General features: G+C 37.7%; 1 pseudogene; it reads right to left on the reverse strand.

The window, feature by feature from the left end:
- Positions 1-3,433: 3,433 nt before the first annotated feature.
- On the reverse strand, positions 3,434-6,424 carry LOC140524505 (actin-related protein 3-like; annotated as a pseudogene).
- Between the last annotated feature and the right edge of the window lie 502 nt (positions 6,425-6,926).

Raw genomic sequence — 6,926 nt, forward strand, 5'->3', positions numbered from 1 at the left:
ACTTTTACTTTGTTTGTTTCTTTTAAGCAAGAAACAGAATCTGAAAGTACTAACAGACATCAGTTAATCCAAGATACTGGCTTTAGTTCCAAAAAGCCCTTTCAAAGAAAACCAAGGTTTTTTGAATGGTCAAAAATTGCAATAGCTAGAATAAAGTCTGAGTGTGTAAGCACATCATGAAGTTTTTTAGAATTCACTTATAATTGGTCTCCTTTTTCCTCAAATACACATTTTAAAAATGTTTTTTAAAAAATTTATTTAAGTTTTCAACATTCATTTCGCAAAATTTTAGGTTCCAAATTTTCTCCCCATTTCTCCCCTCCCCCACCCCAAAACACCAAGCATTCTAATTACCCCTATCACCAATCTGCCCTCCCTTCTAATATCCTTCCCTTCCCTTATCCCCATCTTCTTTTTTGTCCTGTAAGGCAAGATAACTTTCTATACCCCTTTACCTGTATTTCTTATTTCCTAATTGCAAGAACAATACTTAACAGCTGTTCTTAGAACTTTGAGTTTCAATTTCTCTTCATCCCTCCCTCCCCACCCATTTCCTTTGGGAAGGCAAGCAATTCAACATAGGCCATATCTGTGTAGTTTTGCAAATGACTTCCATAATAGTCGTGTTGTGTAAGACTAACTATATTTCCCTCCATCCTATCCTGCCCCCCATTTCTTCTATTCTCTCTTTTGACTTTCTCCCTCCCCAAGAGTGTTGACTTCTAATTGCTCCCTCCTCCCACTGCCCTTCCTTTTATCATCCCCCCCACCCTGCTTATCTCCTTCTCCCCCACTTTCCTGTATTGTAAGATAGGTTTTCATACCAAAATATGTGTGCATTTTATTCTTTCCTTGAGTCAAATGTGATGAGAGTAAGCTTTATCTTTTCTCTCTCACCTTCCCACTTTTTCCCTCCACTGAAAAGTCATTTACTTGCCTCTTTTATGAGAGATAATTTTCCCCATTCCATTTCTCCCTTTCTCCTCCCAATGTATTTCTCTCTCACCGCTTAATTTCATTTTTTTAAAGATATGATCTCATCCTATTCAATTCACCCTGTGCTCTCTGTCTCTGTGTGTGTGTGTGTGTGTGTGTGTGTATAATCTCACCAACTACCCAGATAGTGAAAAAAGTTTCAAAAGTTACAAATGTTGTCTTTCCATGTAGAAATGTAAATAGTTCAACTTTAGTAGGTCCCTTATGATTTCTCTTTGGTGTTTATCTTTTCATGCTTCTTTTGATTCTTGTGTTTGAAAGTGAAATTTTCTTTTCAACTCTGGTCTTTTCATCAAGAATGCTTCAAAATCCTCCATTTCACTGAAAGACCATTTTTTCCCCCTGAAGCATTATACTCAGTTTTGCTATGTAGGTGATTCTTGGTTTTAATCCTAGTTCCTTTGACTTCTGGAGTATCATATTCCATGCTCTTTGAGCTCTTAATGTAGAAGCTGCTAGATCTTGTGTTATCCTGATTGTATTTCCACAGTACTTGAATTGTTTCTTTCTAGATACTTGCAGTATTTTCTCCTTGACCAGGGAACTCTGGAATTTGGCCACAATGTTCCTAGAAGTTTCTCTTTTTGGATCTTTTTCAGGAGGTGATCAGTGGATTCTTTCAATATTTATTTTACCACCTGGTTCTAGAATCTCAGGGCAGTTTTCCTTGATAATTTCATGAAAGATGATGTCTAGGTTCTTTTTTTGATCATGGCTTTCAGGTAGTCCCATAATTTTTAAATTATCTTTCCTGGATCTATTTTCCAGGTTAGTTGTTTTTCCAATAAGATATTTCACATTATCTTCCATTTTTTCATTCTTTTAGTTTTGTTTTGTGATTTCTTGGTTTCTCATAAAGTCATTAGCCTCCATCTGTTCCATTCTAATTTTGAAAGAACTATTTGCTTCAGTGAGCTTTTGAACCTCCTTTTCCACTTGGCTAATTCTGCTTTTTAAAGCATTCTTCTCCTCATTGGCTTTTTGAACTTCTTTTTCCAATTGAGTTAGCCTATTTTTAAAGGTGTTATTTTCTTCAGAATTTTTTTGGGTCTCCTTTAGTAAGGTGTTGACCCACTTTTCATGCTTTGCTTACATCTCTCTCATTTCTCTTCCCAATTTTTCCTCCACCTTACTTGATTTTCAAAATCCTTTTTGAGCTCTTCCATGGCCTGAGCCCATTGAATATTTATTTTGGATGTTTGGGATACAGAAGCCTTGACGTTTATGTCTTTCCCTGATGGTAAGCATTGTTCTTCCTCATCTAAAAGGATGGGAGAAGATATCTGTTCACCAAGAAACTAACCTTCTATAGTCTTATTTTTTTCCCCTTTTTTGGGATTTTCCCAACCAGTTACTTGACTTTTGGGTCCTTTGTCAAGAGTAGAGTATACTCTGGGACTCTGTAAGATCTCAGTTCCTCCAAGGTGGCCCAATCAAGCATGTACACTGCTCTGGGAATAGGAAGAGATTTTTGTGTCCAGAGTGTTAGCAGTTACCTTTCCACAGTCACCTGGTCTCCAGTTCCACCAAGTCAGCACTGGGGACTGATTTTTAGATAAGCTGGATGGGCAGGGCCGCCATTCAGTGTGAGATAAAAATCAGTTCCCTCAGGGCCTCTACACAGGGCTGAGGTAATATTCAGTTTCTCAGTGCCCCCAGGGGTTTTTGTGCTCCAACAATGGGTGCAGGCGGCTGTACAGGCTGTTAGGAACTGCTGGGGCCTGTCCCATGTGGTGTCTGCAGCCACTGCCTGAGGCCAGAGCTATGGGAAGGCTCTTCTCCCTTCCCAGCCAGCTGAACAAACCCCATCACTGACCTTTGGTGCCTGTGGGTTGAGGGATCTGTGGACCGCTGCTGCTGCTGCGATGGGGGGATTCTGCACTGGAGATTCCACCCCCGAGATGTCCTCTTCCCAGAGTCGTGCTGCACGACCAAGTCTGGGCTGGGCTCCGCTCTGCGTCCAGTGCAACTGATGTTTCCTGTGGGCCTTTCAGGTCACCCTGTGCTGGAAATCTCCTCTACTCTGTTGTTCTCCACTTCTGCTGCTCCAAAATTTGTTGAGAGTCCTTCTCCACAGGTATTTTATGGGCTGTGTGGGGAAACCCTGTGTACATGTGCCTTTCTACTCTGCCATCTTGACTCTGCCCCCCTAAAAATATTTTTCCTCAAAGTTTAAAAAAGTTTGAAATATAAACAAGTTCTTGCATTGTACACTTGGAAGTGGATGATTCAAGCATTGTCGAGCTGTCTATATACCATTATATTCCATCAAATCTAAGATAATCCATTAATGTACAAAATCACACAGAAAGTACTAAAAGCCACTTTTTTGTCACATGTACAGATTCAAATATTATTTTTTAATAATTTTGACTTCTATATTTTATGTGGATACATTTGGTAAAATATTCCTTTAGAATTCTATTTTTTCCAAGTCAGTTTGCTATCTTAATACCAATGATCCAGACAAAACAGGTAATCAGAAAGATGAGCTCTTCCCCACTACTGTGTTACAATTATGAAGTCACAATTATGAATTTTAATTTTAAGACATGACTCCAAACACTGGATTGTGGTGGCAAGTATTAGGTCCAATTTCTTCATTATTTTTGGCATACTTGGTAGAACTCAGGTTTGGAAGTCAGCATTTATCACCCAAACCACACTGCATCTCATTGCATATGGTGTGTAATGACTTATACCTCATCAGGCCTTAGCTTCAGTTTACCACCACATAATCTTTCACTTAGATTCAATCTTGCTTCAACAATTCTTTACAAATCCTGTTGTAGTGGACATCCAAAAATCTCAGAACATGATTGAATCCTCAGAGGACAATATTATTGTAGTAAGAACATCTGACATTGATGGGTCAATTCTGACTGATCTCATCTACTACTTCTGAGATAGGTTGTGTGAGGTCTGAATTAGCAAACTCAGTGAAAGAAGATTTCCAGCCCAGGAACTATTGATAACCGACATTAATGGAAAGTTGTTTCTTTAAAATTGCGTTGATTCTGGTATACTGTTTATTCCACTTTGATCCATGTATCATACTTGTTAAATTCTTTAAATCTGGGCAGATATAACTACAAAATTCCTTCACTGCCTTAGTTATTTCCAGAGATGATTTAGAAGGAATTCCTGTTTCTCATTCTCTCAATGATTGTTTCCCCACACACACTTAATAGTATTTGATTTTTTTCTAATTACATGGAAAGTTAGTTTTCAACATTCACTTTTATAAGATTTTGATTTCCAATTTTTTTCTCCCTCCCTCCCTCCTGCCTTTCCTAAGATAGCAAGCAATCTGATATAGGCTATACATTTACAATCATATTAGACACATTTCCACATTACTCATGTTGTGAAAGAAGAATCAAAACAAAAGGGAAAAATTATGAGAAAGAAAAAATTAGAGAGAAAATAATATGCTTCAATCTGCATTCAGACTCCATAGCTCTTTCTGTCGATGTAAATAGCATTTCCTGTCATGAGTCTTTTGGAATTGTCTTAGATAATTGTATTGCTGAGAGGAGCTAAGCCTATAAAAGTTGGTCATCATATAATGTTCCTGTTACTGTGTACAGTGTTCTCCTGGTTCTGCTTACTTCACTCAGCATCAGTTCATGTAAGTCTTTCCAGGTTTTTCTGAAATTCGTCTGCTCATCATTTCCTATGGAACAATAGTATTCCTTTACATTCATATACCACAGCTTGTTCAGACATTCCCCATTTGATGGGCACCCTCACAGTTTCCAGTTCTTAGCCATCACAAAAATAGTTGCTATAAATATTTTTGTACATGTGGGTTCTTTTTCCATTTTTATCTCTTTGGGATACAGATCTAGTAGTAGTATTGCTGGATCAAAGGGTATGCACATTTTTATATCCCTTTAGGCATAGTTCCAAATTGATGTCCAGAATGGTTGGATCAGTTCACAACTCCATGCATTAGTGTGTCAATTTTCCCACATCTTCTCCAACATTTATAATTTTCCTTTTTTTGCCATATGAGCCAATCTGATAGGTATGAGATGGTACCTCAGAGTTGTTTTAATTTGTGTTTCTCTAAGCCATAGTGATTTAGAGCATTTTTTCACATGACTATAGATAATTTTAATTTCTTCATTGGGAAACTGCCTGTTTATGTCCTTTGATCATTTATCAATTGGGGAGTGACTTGTGTTCTTATAAATTTGAATCAGTTCTCTACATATTTTAGAAATGAGGCCTTTTTAGACACTGGCTGTAAAAATTGTCTCCCAACTTTCCAATTTCCTCCTAATCTTGGTTGCATTGGCTTTGTTTGTGCAAAACCTTTTAAATTTAATGTTATCAAACTTATCTATTTTGCATTTCATAATGTTCTCTGTCTCTTATTTGGTCATGAATTCCTCCCTTCACCATAAATCTGACAGGTAAACTATTCCTTTCTCTCCTAATTTGCTTATGGTATCACCCTTTATATTTAAATCATGTGCCCATTTTGACTTTATCTTGGTATACAGTGTAAGATGTTGGTCTATGCTTTGTTTATGCCATAGTATTTTCTAGTTTTTCCAGCAGTTTTTGCCAAGTAGTGAGTTCTTATTCCAGAAACTGGAATTATTGAATAGTAGAATTGAATAGTAGATTTATTATTATTGAATAGTAGATTATTATAGTCATTGACTATTGTGTCTTGTGTATCTAGCCTATTCCATTGATCCACCACTCTACTTCCTGGCCAAATAGCTTTGATGATTGCTGATTGATAATACAGTTTTAGATCTGGTATGGCTAGCCCACTTTCCCCTTTCTCCTGCATTTCTTTTCATCAGTTCCCTTGATATTCTTGACCTTTTGTTCTTCCAGACAAATTCTGTTATTATTTTTCTTTACTCTATAAAATAATTTTTTGGTAGTTCGATTGGAAAGGCACTGAATAAGTAAATTAATTTAGGTAGAATTGTCATTTTTATTATATTAGCTTGGCCTACCCATGAGGAATTGATATCTTCCCAAACATATAGATCTGACTTTATTTGTGTGACTAGTGTTTTGTAATACTCAATAATTGTTGAATGAAATATGTTATATCTCTCCCAGCAATTGGAATGTGTTTGATACAGCTGCCAATCACATACCCTTCAGCCACAGGAATGAAATGAGTGACACTGTCTCCACTGTCTACAAACATACCAATCATTATCTACTTTCCTACTGGTCTTGACATCCAAGATGCAACTAAAGCAAAGACAACAGGTATAGTTATGTATAGGCTTGGAACATTAAAGGATTCAAATGTAGTTTAAGCAGTTTATTCTCTGCTTCCTGATGTATTTAGTGGAGGTTCAGTCAAAAGAAAATATGAACCTTCAGATTCTATCTTTATGTATTTGAAGATCAGTTGCTCCATAAGTCTCTACATCAAGTCCCAATCCTCAACTGTGCCATGGCAGATTGGCTGCTTTGTTGCTTAAGTTGACTTTTCTATTGCTTATCCCTAATAAAGAAATCTAGATCGCTGACACCTCTCATCACCATTTTTTATGCTTGATCTCCTACTTTTTCAGACTCTTTGACATCAGTACATGAAAAACTGTGGCTCTGTATTTCCACTGTATCAAAGTTTTGTACACCTGGTGCCACAGTCTACCAAGTGCACCAGTGGCTATCCTGCCATTTTTTCCTCTGTCTCCTCTCACTGCACTGCCCTTTGGCCCATGCTGGATGTGGGGAGGATAGGGGCCAGGCAGCTGGGGCTATTTAGCCATCCAAAGTCAGGCTGACTCATGCTCTCAGAAGGTAGAGAGGAAATTAAAGGAGCAGTAACTATGCCATAGGCAGGCAGGCAAGGAGGGAGGAAGGGCAGCAGTCTCACCCACTTCCTCAGCCTTTTTCTGGGTGAGCCTTCCAAAAATTTTCTTCAGCTGCTCATTAGAAAG

This window comes from Notamacropus eugenii, chromosome 1 (assembly GCF_028372415.1).
Source record: "Notamacropus eugenii isolate mMacEug1 chromosome 1, mMacEug1.pri_v2, whole genome shotgun sequence".
In the NCBI taxonomy this organism is placed as follows: Eukaryota; Metazoa; Chordata; class Mammalia; order Diprotodontia; family Macropodidae; genus Notamacropus; species Notamacropus eugenii.